The 13333-nt window shown below is 38.8% G+C and overlaps 1 protein-coding gene across 15 annotated transcripts in view; it reads right to left on the bottom strand.

The window, feature by feature from the left end:
• Positions 1 to 13333, bottom strand: part of LOC5578290 (stromal interaction molecule homolog) — a 131194-nt gene that overhangs the window by 115321 nt on the left and 2540 nt on the right. The window contains exon 2 of one of the 15 annotated variants that reach the window (XM_021838938.1): positions 7090 to 7115. The exons of 5 other annotated variants lie outside the window; for them this stretch is intronic. The gene's annotated coding sequence lies outside the window, so the exon portion shown is untranslated. 9 more of the 15 variants (XM_021838945.1, XM_021838953.1, XM_021838917.1 and 6 more) reach the window with 9 other exon arrangements.

Raw genomic sequence — 13333 nt, 5'->3', positions numbered from 1 at the left:
TGTCACTACACGTGGCAAGAATGGAAGAAAGGACGTTTCTCCGGAATGCGAACTTTCTTCCAAGGGTGAAATGAATAATTGTATCGAAATGAGCAATCAGTTCGATGCTCTAGACAAATTTTCCGAACACCAAATCGAAGCAGCCTCTAGCCCAGGCTCTTTGATTCAAGTGAGGAAGCAAAGAGTGCCGCCTATCGTGGTCAGTTGTTCCGAATTTGGGAGATTTAGGCAGGAGATCTTGAACTCCATTAGGGGAATCAAGGTTTCCTTCCAAATCGCAAAGAAAGGAGACTGTCGCGTTTTGCCGGAAACTCTTAAAGATCGCGAACTTCTTCTCAGACATCTTGAAGAGAAGAAGCACAATTTTTTTACTTATGACGACAAAACTGAACGTTTGTTCAAAGTCGTCTTGAAAGGTCTCTCAAGTGACTATAAGTCACCTGAAGAGATCAAAAATGGAATAAATGATTTACTTGGATTTTCCCCAGTTCAAGTAATCATTATGAAAAAGAGAACCCAATCTGGCATTGTTCGGAAAGGGCTTTCTCAAGAATATTATTTAGTTCACTTTAACAAAAAAGAACTAAATAATATTAAAGCTTTAGAAAAAGCTAAACTTATGTTCGATGTCCGTGTGACGTGGGAACATTTCCAGAAACCTGGAGGAAATTACCAGAACCCCACTCAGTGCCGTCGGTGCCAAAAGTGGAGTCATGGTACAAAAAATTGTCGCATGGATGCTAAATGCATGATTTGCGGAGGTTCTTCTCAAGCTAAGGACGACTGTCCTGTGAAAGAAGATACCAGAAAGTTTGAATGCGCCAATTGCAAGGGCCCTCATAAAGCTAACTTTTGGGAATGCCCTTCACGCAAAAGGGTCATTGAGGCTCGTGCCAGGCAGATGAAAGATAATATCCGTTACAATAACGATCGTTTCCGGAATTTGCCTGGTAGAGTATCGAACAATGCTCATTTTTCAGTAAACGATCGCTTGATTATGAATCATACCCACCAGGAAGATCATAATCATGCTCATTCACAAACAAATTTTAATCCGTCGGGTAGCCGTTCGAATCTTTCAATTTCGAATGTATCTACCCACGGTAAATCCTTTGCCGATATCGTAGCAGGTAATTTGAACTCTTCCCCTATTCGTTCCATGAGTACCCATTCTACTTGTTTCAAATCAAATGGAAAAAACCCTACCGCCACAGGTAACTCCTACCCCGCTTCTTCGTCTACCGAAAATTCTAATGGGAAATCATCAGATGATATGTCTGCCTCTGATTTTAATTTTCTAACTGAACAATTGAATCTAATGATTGATGCAATGTTCAAAGCCACCACTATGACTGAAGCAGTCCAAGTAGGTGTAAAATTTACAAATCAAATTGTTATTGGATTACGTTTTTCTAATGGATCCAAATAATAATTTAAATGTTTTAAATTGGAATGCTCGTTCTCTGAATGGTAAAGAGGACGAGCTGTTTAATTTTCTTACAGCTAATAACGTGCATATAGCAGTTATTACCGAAACTTATTTAAAACCTGGATCCAAACTAAAAAAAGATCCTAACTTTTTTGTTTATCGTAATGATCGACTTGATGGGGCATGTGGGGGAGTTGCAATCATCATTCATAGGCGTATAGAACATCAACTGTTTTCGTCATTTGAAACTAAAGTTTTTGAAACTTTAGGTGTTTCTGTTGAAACACAGTTTGGTAAATATACTTTCATAGCTGCCTATTTGCCTTTTCAATGCTCTGGACAGCAAGTTAATTTGCTCCAAACTGACTTGCGAAAATTGACTCGCAATAAGTCAAAATTTTTTGTCATTGGTGACTTTAATGCCAAACATCGGTCATGGAATAATTCGCAAAGTAATTCCAACGGCAGAATCTTATTTGATGAGTGCTCTTCAGGATATTTCTCAATTCAATACCCTGATTGATAGCCCTACATGTTTTTCATCTTCTAGAAATCCATCTACGATTGACTTGGTCTTAACCGACTCTAGTCATCTTTGTAGCCAATTAGTTACTCATGCATGAAAAATATCGCATGAAGCGATTCTCAATCCTATCAGCTCCACTTTCAATTATTTACGAGCCAACTGGAATATATATGAAACGTATGTTGACTCTAATCTTGATGTTAACATTTCTTTAGAAACTAAAATTGATATTGACAATGCTCTTGAAACTTTAACAAATTCCATTGTTGAAGCCAGGAACATTGCAATTCCAAAATGTGAAGTAAAATTTGAATCCGTGATTATAGACGATGATCTTAAACTCTTGATCCGTCTTAAAAACGTGAGGAGAAGGCAATTTCAACGCACTCGTGATCCTGTTATGAAAATTATATGGCAGGATTTGCAGAAAGAAATCAAGAAACGTTTTGCAGATTTAAGAAACAAAAATTTTGAAAATAAAATTTCTCAATTGGACCCTAGCTCTAAGCCCCTTTGGAAATTATCTAAAATCTTGAAAAACCTCAGAAGCCAATACCGGCATTGAAAGAGGAAAACAAGTTATTACTAACTAATTGCGAAAAAGCTCAAAAACTTGCTATGCAGTTTGAAAGCGCGCACAATTTTAATTTAGGACTTACTAGTCCAATTGAAAATGAAGTTACTCAGGAGTTCGAAAATATGCTCAATCAAAGGAACGTTTTCGAAAATGCCTGGGAGACTGATTTGGAAGAAGTGAGAACTATTATTAAAAAAATCAAAAATATGAAAGCTCCTGGCGATGATGGAATTTTCTACATCCTCATCAAGAAACTTCCAGAAAGTAGCTTATCGTTTTTAGTTGATATATTCAACAAATGTTTTCAATTAGCATATTTTCCTGACAAATGGAAAAATGCTAAGGTTGTTCCAATTTTAAAACCAGACAAAAATCCTGCAGAAGCTTCTAGCTATCGTCCAATCAGTTTGCTTTCCTCCATCAGTAAACTTTTTGAAAAGGTTATTTTGAACAGAATGATGGCCCACATCAACGAAAATTCAATGTTTGCCAATGAACAGTTCGGATTCCGCCATGGACATTCGACCACTCATCAACTTTTACGTGTAACAAATTTGATCCGTTCCAACAAATCTGAAGGCTATTCTACTGGTCTTGCTCTTCTAGACATAGAAAAAGCATTCGACAGTGTTTGGCATGAAGGTTTGATTGTAAAATTAAAAAACTTTAATTTTCCAACATACATTGTTAGAATAATTCAAAGTTATCTGTCAAATCGTACACTTCAGGTTTATTATCAGAACTCCAGATCTGAAAGACTTCCTGTAAGAGCTGGTGTTCCCCAAGGCAGCATTTTGGGACAATATTATACAATATTTTCACATCTGACTTACCTGAGTTACCTCAGGGATGTCAAAAATCTTTGTTTGCGGATGACACAGGCCTCTCCGCCAAAGGACGAAGCCTGCGTGTCATGTGTAGTCGATTGCAAAAAAGTTTGGATATTTTTTCTTCATACTTGCAAAAATGGAAGATTTCTCCTAATGCTTCCAAAACTCAACTAATAATATTCCCACATAAACCAAAAGCTCTTTATTTGAAACCTTCAAGTAGACATGTTGTCACGATGAGAGGGGTTCCAATAAATTGGTCAGATGAAGTTAAGTATCTAGGGCTCATGCTAGATAAGAATTTAACTTTCAAAAATCACATTGAGGGCATTCAAGCCAAATGAAATAAATATGTAAAATGTCTCTATCCCCTTATTAATAGAAAATCAAAACTTTGTCTTAAGAACAAGCTTTTGATATTCAAACAAATTTTCAGGCCAGCCATGTTGTATGCTGTACCAATATGGACTAGCTGTTGTAATACCAGGAAGAAAGCTCTGCAGAGAATTCAAAATAAAATTTTGAAAATGATTCTGAGATTTCCTCCCTGGTATAGTACCATGAGTTACATAGAATATCCAATGCTGAAACATTGGAACAAATGTCAAATAAAATAATAAATAATTTCAGGCAAAAATCGTTACAATCTTCTATTGCCACGATTAATGCGTTATATGTTTAGGTTAAGTTAGGTTAAGTATATTCAAAGCGTTTTTTTTTTCTCTTATAAGCAGGTGAAATCAACTCACCTGTAAAAAATCTGAACTGCTACGGCAAATGAAAATGTTAATTAAATCTTAAATTTGTTTTACCAAATTAGGATGATAGTGTTGTCTAATAACACAGAACACCTAGATATAAGAAATGAATGTAATGTTTGGAATGATACTAACAAAGAAATTAAAAAAATATATATATTCCAATAGATTTTGTTCGCCTCACACGATCGTTGAACTACTTTTCAAAACGTGTATGTGAAAACAAACATGGCTGAATATATCTGCATTTAATTCGAAAACCGAGTTTTTCCGGTTAAAATTATGCCTTTGAGTCGATCCGCAGCAGTCAAACGTCAATACTTAACGAGCTTTGGTTGAGCATAGCAAGCTTTTTCAGGTCTTGCTCAACGAATTCGTATGTTTTGGATATTTAACGAACATTTCGGTTGAATCTGCATAATGATTACTCGTAAATATTAAGTTGTATCAGAAAGATCGATTCAAATTCAAAATATGAGGGAGTTCTCTTTGGTTTGTTGTTGGGAACCAACGTGATGCGGTAGAAAATTGAACCAAATTTGGTATTATATTCTAAGTGTGTACGTTAGTCTTTATCCTTTAAAATCGAAGTACAAATATACAGTGGAACCTCTATGGGTCAATACTGAAGGAACAATCGACTAGTGGAAATGGAGTCATGGAGTAGAAACACTTTGGACAGCTGTTTCTGTTTCTAGAAATTATTATACTGCTGCTGTTCGCATAACAGTCGTTGTTCAGATCCTGTTGAGAACTATCCGGAGAAATGTTTAGTGGAATCATTGGAGGATTTCCTTCCACATAAAATTTCTTTGGATTCCAAAGTTTGCAATGTTTCATGGACAAATCCTTGGAGAATATCCTACAGAAATTTCTGGAGAAAGTTTGGAAGATTTTTTGCACAATGTTTGGAGTGATTTCAAGCATACTAGTAAATACAACTGTATTGTTCTTAAAGGAGGCCGCTGGACAAATTCATGAGTAAATCTCTGGAGTAATTCATGAAGGGATCTCTTGACAAATTCCTGGAGAAATCCCGAAAAAAATAAGTTTCGGGTGAAGGATTCCTCTAAGATAAATATTGGAATTCATTGAAAGACCTGGAGGAATTTTTTGTTGCAATTCCAGATAAATCAATCAAAGAAATTCTTAAATACACTCCCGTGCAAAAGTTTGGGTTCACCCTCTCAAAAACATACAAGTCAGTCCATATCTCTGTGATTACGCATCCAATTGAAACTCTCCTAGCCGTATTCGAAAGGCAAAGAGTTATTCTTACATTGTATGTATTTTTCCAAAAACATTTATATACTAAATTTTTACTTAAAGTTGTGATATTTTTCAAAAAAACACACTGAAACACATAGCTAATTTCCTCAGCATTGGATTGACCAAAGTTTTAAAACAAGGTGTCATTAGAATCGTAATCTTATATTCTTTAAAGAGTACTTACGAAATTTGTGCGGAAAAATCTGAAATCTATTCAAAATCAATGAAACAGTCATTCAAGTCATCGTGCAAAAGTTTGGGTTCACCTGAACTTACTTAAAACACAAAAATCTGTGAAATCTCAAACCAATCATGTACGCGCCATTATTTGCGTTTGAAAAAGCTATGAATTATTAAAATCTGTTGGAAAATGGCAGAGATATTGTCAAAAATGATTTGCGTGAGGCTGAGGTTCTTCTTCTAGGCATTACGTCCTAACTGGGACAGAGCTTCTCAGCTTAGTGCTGTTATGAATAGTTCATCAGTGATTATTTGAGAGCTTTCTTTGCCCAAGTTACCATTTTCGCATTCGTCGTGTGGCAGGAACGAAGATACTCTGTGTCCAGGGAAGCCAAGTAAATTTCCATTAATACGAAAAAAAAACAATGACCGACCGAGAATCGAACCCAGACACCTTCAGAATGGCTTTGTAGCCGCGGACTCTAACCATTCGGCCAAGTAAGGCCGGATACTGGACATAATCCAGGGAACATAATTATTGTTAGTTTAAAAAATCCCTGGCGGAAAGTCTTGAACGAAGCTGAATACTTCAACCATAACTAAAATGTTCTACCACGTACTAAAATTTAGCGATTTTGAGCCATACACCTTTAAAGGGGCGATAATTTGAAAAATCGATCTAGAAGTGTAGAACAACTATAGAAACAAACTTGCGTTTAAAGGTTGACTGACTTTTTTTTGGATAATAACGATTAATGCAGCACCGTGTCCCTTGTTCCGTCGCCTCGTTTGTCGTCTCGCCACCACCGCTGCCGCCCCCACGAACCGAGGCATATATCGGAAAATTACACCTAAAAATAAGACTTTTCCATCTCTGCCTGTCTGATCTTTTGCGATGCACCGTTCACTCTCACGACCTACGATCCCCCCGCCTCACGTCTTCCACCCTTACCCACACAAACCCCTAAACAGCACAGGTTCCTCTTAATTATCGCTGAATTTTTTTTCGCAAATTTTTCCTTCCAGGGAAACGGACACAATGTTCCCCGCCTTCCACAGCTGTCTTCTACGGTATGGCCATCCAAATTCACTACTATTCGGCCACCAAATAGCCAATTCACACTATCCAATTGGGGCAGCGGTGATGACAAATCCGACGTCGATGATGATCTACAAGATGCTATCGCTGTGCTGATTCGGGCACTTTGTCCATTAACACGTATCGCAATTCGTTTCGCCTAGAAAAGGCACTTGGTACTTAGTGTCTCTTCCACTCACTAGCTCTACAACGTCGCGTTTGTCTGCCGCGTATAGGAAAAGAATAAAAGTGCTGCTCACAGACTCACAGCCGGAGTCGTTCGGTTGGTCACCTTTTTAATCATACAACATTCGAACTGAACCTCACTCGCGTAAAATATAAAGGGGCATCCGTTCCGTCGGACGGTCCAACAATTACTTAATGGTTTGATGATGTCGTCGTCGATCGAACACGAGCCAAGTAGTCAGCTTGTGATACCTACAATCTACTAGTGCACAATAACCACTACTAACAATCGGTCGAGCACCGCGAAAAAGCATTAATTAAATACGTAAATAATGTGCTTTTAACGATCCGGATGGGTTGTGTTTTGGTGTGGCAGTGTACTGTTATTGCTCGGTCGTCGGTCGCGGTCAAACAGCGTCAAAACAGTTCCACAGACACCCAAGCAGTGGACTGTCACTCGCGATTTGGATGAGAACTAGAGGTGTCTCTTTCGCTCCTTTGGGATTCCAACGAGAGGTGGATTCTGCAGGCGAATGCACTGTCTCGCTCGTTCCCGCACGGTTCTGCAATGAAAGGAGAACGATATTTTTATGAATGTGTGTACCACTTTCTTTTTCACCTGAAAATCGTGAAAATATATGCAGTGCTCCCAGAAAATTGTAAAAATTTTTGTAAACTAGTTTGTGATAGTATTGGGTAACCCCGTTGGTTTGACCACATTTAGGGGTCTATTTTATAAGTCGAGTCGATCAAAATGACTCGACTGGAGTCACTGTCGACCGAAAAACTCGCTCGACTCAGCTCTGTCACTCGAGTTTTTCGACAGTGGTCACTCTATGTAACTGGATGTGACGGTTCGCTTACTGTGGATCCCACAGAAACACTGAGTGAAATGCTGAGGACACTTCCTTGATTCAATCTTTGAAGCGAGCGTGAACGCTTTTGGCGACAGACATGGCGTCTCCGGTCAACATGGGACTAAAGTACCAAAAGAGGCGCACAGAAGGTTGCCAAAGAAGCCTTTACGCGAGCAAGGGTGGAAAGGGCAGTGAGATCCTTTGAGCCATGGATGGAAATTTCCTAGCGCTTATCCAGATAAAGATTTTTAAGGCCAGTTTAGTGTTAGGACATATTCCAGATGACTGGTGTCAAGTTCGAGTTGTCTTTTTCCCGAATGCGGTAAAAAAAGACAAAACCAATCCCAAATCTTACAGACCGATAATGTCGAATTCGTTTTTGAACCTAGGTTGGAACTGGCGCAACCCGTTCTGAATCACAGTTTCAACCCCAACCCGATTCAGGTTCGACCGAACTACAATTTATTTGACATTGGTTTGTTTATGTGTTGATCACCGACCCAGTTCCTAAAAACGAAAACGACATAAGTCTGTCGTCAGTGATGCTTAAAATAATGAAAAAGGTCTTAGGAGAGTTCATAAATTCAAAATTTATGGAAGCAATGCCTCTTTCCAAACATCAATTCGCTTACCAAAGTGGAAAATCTACGATCTTCGAACTACACATGCTAGTCAACAAGATCGAGAAAACTTTTCATGCAAAGGAAATCGCCATACAGCCTTACGTGGCATTTCTTGAAATTGAGGGTGCATTCGATAACGCTTCCTATTCGTCTATAGTGTCAGCAATGCATAGGAGAAAATTTGACCCATGCATTGCTACCAGGGTACATGCTATGCTAGCAAATGGCCACAAAGGGGTGTCCTCAAGGAGGGATACTTTCACCTTTGTTATGGTGGACTGTAGGCCACTGTCCGAGAGGGTGGATGATCTTCTTAATAGCTTGGAAAAAAGAGGATTCGAGGTTGTTGGCTACGCTGATGATGTTGTCATCATTGTACGCGGCAAATTTGAAAGCGTTGTCCTTGCAAGAATGCAATCAGCTCTCGATTACACGCTCTCCTTGTGTCTGAAAGAGAAACTGGGGATAAATCCTTCAAAAACGACGATTGTTCCATTCACAAAGCGCAGAAAGGTACCTCTTTTCCTTAACCAAACACAATTGGTTTACTCAAATGAAGTCAAATACCTTGGCATTACGCTTGATGCTAAACTCAATTGGAAGATGTGTGTTTCAAAGCATGGTAAATAAAGGTCTCAATTCTCTGTGGGTCTGCTCAAAGACCTGTGGAAAGAAGTGTGGCCTAAAACCTAATATGATCATGTGGATATACAAAACCATCGTTCGGCCTAGAATAGCCTACGCTTCCCTAGTTTGGTGGCCAAAAACAAGCGAGGTTACGGCTAGAACCAAGCTGAACAAAATCCAACGCGCTGCGTGCGTCGCCATTACTGGTGCAGTTCACAGCGCCCATTAATTCGTTCTAGATGCAATGCTTAATCTGCCCCGGCTAGATCAACTCATAAAGCTGGATGCTGAGAAAAGCGCTCTGAGGCTAAAACGATCAATAAACCTTCTGCCAGGTGATTTAACCGGTTACCTAAGCATACTAAACGAATTTTCTATAAATCCAATTGTAGAAAAATGCAGTGACTGGATCGAAATGGTTGTGAATTATGACTTACCATAAACGGTGTTCATTCCTTCTCGCCAAGAGTGGCAAGAAGGTGGACCGAGTATTCCTCCAGGCTCGATCAAATTCTACACTGATGGATCGAGAATGAACAATTGGGTCCTAAAATTTTTAATGAAATCTTGTTTTTATATAATAACACGAAAGAGCATGTTACTGTAACTACTTTAGCAATTTTTCCCGCTCAAATAATGGCTATATCGTGTTTGAACTTTAATTTAAAAATTTGGTCCATAAATGAACCTTGACACTTTTGATCATGTTTGACGTTCGCTTAGTCGACAAAACACCACTGCACGCTCGTTCAGATCTACTCACAAGTGAGTAGATTTCGACTCACTTCGGAACAAAGTGGAACTACTCAAAAGTGAGTAACACCATCGTTACTCACTTTAGAGTAACATTGTCAAATGTCAATATGGGAGTAACACTTACTCACTTCGTTTGATCTGAAATTTGCGAAAGTGAGTAGATGTCACTCACTTCAGGAAATAATATTTTTGGAAATAAATTCATTATGTTATTCATAAAATCAGGAGAAATATACAATAAACATAACATTTATTCATTATCTCTTACATTACTATATGAATAATACATGATAACAAGTAAAAAAAATTTGATATTTGTGTTGAAAATTTCGCTGCTCTGGATGTTATAAATCTCTGGGGGATTGATGAAACCATGGAGGATGTAGTTTGACCGTGCCAGTAGCCTTCCCGGTTAGACTGTAAAGAATTTATAATTAGCCCAATAAAAAGTACGACGGTAAAACTTACTGTTTATATTTTTTTTTTGCGGTTGTTCGATCAAAACCAGGACTTGGTCATTTTCACTTCGACCTCGCTTCACTTGATATCAGGATTATTGACTTCGCAGCACTAATCTGGAATTCGCAGGTTGGACTTCCGAAGCGAAGTTTCAAGCAAACTAACTGCCATTGCTCTGCCGGCTCGGCTTTTGTCTCGACTGTTTTTGAAAACAGTCCGACATCACGTCGACGGAAAAATTTTCACCACAACGGAGGATTTGTCAGTTCGAGCGCGCGAAATTTTCACAAGTCTTTGACGTTTACAAAGTGAGTCGAATATGTTTGTGTTTACTCAAAAGTGAGTAAGGTGGTTTTCTTTCATGGTTGAGTAGAAAGTTACTCACTTTGATAAAATAAGGTTACTCACTTTTGACAGCTAACTTAAAACTTCAAAAGTGAGTCAAAGTTACTCTCTTTTGAGTAGATTTGAACGAGCGTGTGGGGTTGTTCCTATCTGACATTTCGTAAGGGACACGGAAAACAAAATACACCCAAAATTTGAGTTTAAGCCAAAGGATGTAACAAAATCTAAAAAAATGTTTTTTGGGCTTAAACCAACGGAAAACATTAGAAAATTAAGTAAACATGTGTTTTTGACCTAAACTTAAGCGTTTGGCACTAAAATTGGGACAGGGCTTTAGGACCCTATTGTTCTGAATATGGAGTGCACGGACCAAGAACTAAAATCTCTGTCCTTCTCGGACAGTGGCCTACAGTTTTTCAGGCTGAAGCTTATGCTATGATTGAATGTGCACAGTTCAGCGTAAAGAAGAATTACAGAAATGCCACAATCTGTATTTTCTCCGACAGCCATGCAGCTCTTCATGCTCTGAAAGCTTACACTTTTAACTCAAAATTAGTGTGGGAATGTATTCTTGCTCTAAAAACCCTAGCCATCCGCAATCGAGTTAAACTATATTGGATCCCGGGGCATACGGGTCTAGAGGGTAATGAAATTGCCGATGAGCTAGCCAGGAATGGATCGGCCAATACATTCATTGGTCGTGAGCCATTCTTTGGCATATCAAACTGCTCACTAAATATTGAACTGAACAGCTGGTTGTCCAGTCAAATTATATCCAATTGGAAAACAGTTTCCAATGCGAATCAGACCAAAAGATTCGTCACAATTAATTCGAAACAAACACAAAAACTCGTTGGTCTCAACAAAAGGGACCTCAACACCTATACCGGTCTAATAATTGGACACTGCCCCAGCAGATACCATTTACAAAAGATCGGAGCCATCCAAAACCCAAATTGCCGTTTCTGTAGTGAAACGTGCGAAACCTCTCAACACCTTCTCTGCTCTTGCAGTGCACATATACGAAGGTCCAAAATATTTGGCAAGCCCTTTTTGGAGCCGGCCGATATTTGGAACGCATCCCCCAGGGAAGTGGTCGACTTTATCAGACTTTATCAGATCGTACCAGATTGGGGGATTCGCAATGCCGCAACTTAGGACTTCTGCCCATTAATGGCAGATGGCTAAAAGTTCAGTCACCGCGCAAAGTATTCCGGTGGCGTTCTCGCCACAGAGTGTCTTAGTAAAAGCAAAAGGATATATCACAATAGTTCTAAAAAATGGACGCAGTGATCTCACATCCGGCAGAAGAAGGAATGTAACTGGATTACTATGGGAGTCGACGGGTGACATCTGAAATATGCATGCTTGCTTTGATCGACAATGAATACAGACGAGTCACATGAATCTGCTCGATTTACAAAATAGGCCCCTTAATCTGAACACTTTTTGATTTGTACCCCGCTAATTTGCACATCGTTCAGATTAAAAATGGTTCAAACGTCATTTGCCTCATGAAACGGAGTAAAGCGAAATGGAACGCTGTGGAACGGAACGCAGAATCAAAACGAAACAGTGAAAGAGGTAACCAGAAACACGATTCTAGGGTGACTAAAAGTTCAAATTAAAAATGAAACCTGATAGCTTACATGAGGTACCGTTCAATTTAGCGGGAATGCACTGTATTGTACATCAGATTCCTTTAGGGATTATATTTCTTGCGTCACAATTAGGCATTTCATGGCGAAATTCTCTCTCTTTTGCTCTTCAACAAAACTTGAAAACAATGGTGCCAGTACCTGTCAACTTTGACAGAAACTGGTACCATCGTTTCCAGATTTTCCGAAGGAGGGAGAGAGAGCGATTTTCTGATGACGTCACCGTGCAATGGGCAATACAAATGAGTTATTTAAGTATACTTGTTTAATTAATTATAATTCGTGGTTTACGGCTAACCAGCCGAGTAGAAGTTTTAACAACTACCGAAAAAACTAAACATCACATATATTTTGAAATTGGATTAAATGGACAAATTGATGTGAAATTTGCGAAAAAGTTTTACGTCTTCTTGATGAGAATCGAACTAGTATTCAAAATATCCTTTGTTTGCGTTGCTTTGTTCAGTTATTTAAGAAGTAGGAAAAGGCACATTCATCTTTTCTCAATCCAAAATTACTTTGATTTGAAAAAAAAAACACTGACACGTTAATGCTTCCATTGGACGATTTGTCATTTGAATGGAGCACCACACTAGACAACGGGCTAGCATGCAACGCCCAGTGGCACAGTCGAAATACATTCCACCCACACTCCTTGATCCGCACGGCCACAAAGGCCATCGTTTCATCCTACGTGCTGCAAAAGAATTAGAACACAGTTCACTGATGTTGTTGATACCGTTCGACGGTATGTATAATATCGTTGTATTAAACAAAACTGTCTGCTGAATATGTTCATTGCTTTGATCATTATTGAAAAAGCCCAACAAACTTGTGTTAAGCAAAAAGTGATATGGTAGATCATCATGTTAATGAGCAGGCCGTGCCTATGATGCTAGTTATTATCACCAAATCACATTGACAGAAGATACTTCACACGCACCATACACATTATTTTTAATTTACATACTATGTATGGTAAGACTGGGGGTCGAAAAATTATCAAAATTTTCTTATGTAACTAAAGGACAGTCACCATAGAAATAAAGAAAGAAATGTATTAGGAAGAATGTTACAAATATGAGAAAAGAGCGGGCATGGAGTTGCACCCACGACTTCCTGCTTGGGAAGCAGAAGCGATTGCCATTAGACTACGAACATTCCTTCCCTTCCTC

Source organism: Aedes aegypti, chromosome 1 (genome assembly GCF_002204515.2).
Source record: "Aedes aegypti strain LVP_AGWG chromosome 1, AaegL5.0 Primary Assembly, whole genome shotgun sequence".
Lineage (NCBI taxonomy): Eukaryota > Metazoa > Arthropoda > Insecta > Diptera > Culicidae > Aedes > Aedes aegypti.
The sequence above is the reverse complement of the archived record's forward strand: the minus strand, read 5'-3'. Positions and strand labels throughout refer to the sequence as shown.